Below are 2412 nucleotides of genomic sequence, written 5' to 3' on the forward strand. Positions count from 1 at the left end.
TGTGCAATGACGTCGGCCAGTGCCTTCAGCACCCTCGGATGGAGCTCATCCTGGCCTGCCAACTTAAAGGCATCCAGTTCCTCCAAGTGACTCTGCACCATCTCAGAGTCTATGCATGGCAGTCTGGTGCCTTGCTGCTGCCTCTCTACAACCCCAGTGAGAGCCTTGTCCTGCCCCTCGCTTAGGAACACTGAGGCAAAGAACTCATTGAGGAGTTCAGCCTTGTCCCCCCTGTCCGTCACCAATTGCTTCTGCCCATTTAGCAGGGGTCCTATTCCACCCTGGGCCTTCCTTTTACTCCCTATATATCTAAAAAACAAGTTTTTGTTATCCTTTAGTTGGGATGCCATCCTCAGCTCCATGGTAGCTTTGGCCCATCTAACTGCCTCCCTACAAGTGCAAGCAGAGGAGGTGTACTCCTCTTTGGTAATCTCTCCCCATTTCCACTTTTAATACACTCCCCTTTTAGTCCGCAGGCTGCCCTGGATTTCTCTGGTCAGCCAAGGAAGCCTCCTGGCCCCTTTCCCTCGCATCGGGATCGTCTCCCTCTATGCCCGAAGGATCACTTCCTTAAGGCACAGCCACCCTTCCTGGGCTCCCATCTCTTCAAAACTCCTACTCTGCAGTGCATCCTTGACTAATCGCCTGAGTTCATTGAAATCAGCTTTCCTAAAGTCTAGCACTTTCACCCTACTAGTTACCTAGCTACACTAGCTATGGGGCATGATCTTTTCAGCCATGCAGCTATCTTGCAAAACAATCCTGTAGACAATATAGAGAAGTGCACAAACAGAGCCACACACCAAATCCCTGCAGAACATGCTGCTCTCTTACCCATTCTAATCTGAGGCGGATTTTGGCAACTGCTAGGGACTGAAGCCGGAACCCCAGAGGGGAAAGCCAAACAGAAAGAATGCAGAAGGCAGAGACGCTGTGTTTTGGAATATGAATGCCTTTCTCCTAGAGACAGAGATTCCAGCCCTCATCAGGCAAAAGTGAAGCCGGTGAGATAGAGAGGCAGTTGTGCCAAAATGTTAGATTCAGGCTTTAAGGTGACCATGATTAAAAGTGCAAACCTAGAACTGCTTTTTTATGCCACTGGTATATTCCATAGCTGCAAAACAATTCTAACCTCTGCTACAGTATGAAACATGCAGAATTCTTGGAAATAAAAATGAACTTATGCTACTAGTAGAACGTATGATACAACGTAAGAACCTACAGTTTAGGAAAGACCTCTCATCTTCGTTCTTCACCACTTCATCTTTATGTTTTAATTTTCACCTTCTAAACATGTTCCTATCTTCTCTCAAGCAACCTTTGGACTCTCTCTCTTAAAAACATTGATTCTCACCCCGCCTCTCAGCGCTTCCCCTTATTTCCAATCAAATTACAATCACTAGAATTCACAACCAAACCAATGCTTTGCTCTAGCCTAGCTTCAGATGCAGTCTGCATTTGCTCTTCTTGTGATGAGATGGTCTAATTGCATGATCCAAAGATACTCCAACAGTATTAAAAAAAAAAGATATCCCAATAAAATCTGTGCATAAAATCTCATAGTTCTGAGGGCCCATGATACACTTTTAATAAAGCAACACAGGAAACTTGCAAATAAACATGCTACTGTTGGATTTTTAACCTATAGGTCACACCTAAGTTTAGCACAGTAGAAAAATGTTACCTTTTATGAGTGTGTTCACTTCTGGACATTTGCAAGCACTCTGTTTCGAGTTACATTCAGTATTTCCCTTGGATGATCAGCTTCTCTACTCCGGTAGGCTTGAGAGGAGAGAAACACCATCTCTCTCTCTCACACGTCCAGATTTACAAGCATTTACAAGTATGCCTCTCTCTACAGGAGGGATGTGGGGGCAGGTATAAAAACCTGAAATTGCTTTGGAATATTTTTTTCAAAACTGCCTGGACTGCAATATGGAAATGCCTCTCCTAGCTCATATGTACTTGGTGCCTTTCAGTCACAAATCCAAATATACTTTTAGCAGTAGGCCTCAGGCATCTGTGTAAGGTGAAGCATTATCACCACATAAGGACAGAGAAGCTGAAGCTTAATGATGTGCATAAGAACACTTTGCTGACATAAGCACAGGACCCAGAAACCATGATGCACAGTCACTTTTCCTAATTTGTTAAGAGCAAATTACAGTTTATCACTGACTCACGATCCCTCCATTAGTACAGAACCAGAGGCTACTCTAACACAGCAATCAGCAACATCTCATTTTAAAAGCCTGTGGACCCACTAATCAAAAGTTCAACAGGAAATAAAAAAATAAGAGAACCAGGCTGATGTTAGGAAGTTCATCCAATTCCCTGACACGTCCCTCCAGTATTGGAACAGCTGCCCATGGCCCTCCATCCTACTCCCACCATTACTCTGATGTGTAGGGA

At 44.3% G+C, this 2412-nt stretch overlaps 1 protein-coding gene across 10 annotated transcripts in view; it reads right to left on the bottom strand.

The window, feature by feature from the left end:
* The window catches only part of SLC31A1 (solute carrier family 31 member 1), a 36889-nt gene that overhangs the window by 29049 nt on the left and 5428 nt on the right, over window positions 1-2412 (bottom strand). The window lies entirely within an intron of this gene.

This window comes from Alligator sinensis, unplaced genomic scaffold (genome assembly GCF_000455745.1).
Source record: "Alligator sinensis unplaced genomic scaffold, ASM45574v1 scaffold235_1, whole genome shotgun sequence".
Classification (NCBI taxonomy): Eukaryota; Metazoa; Chordata; order Crocodylia; family Alligatoridae; genus Alligator; species Alligator sinensis.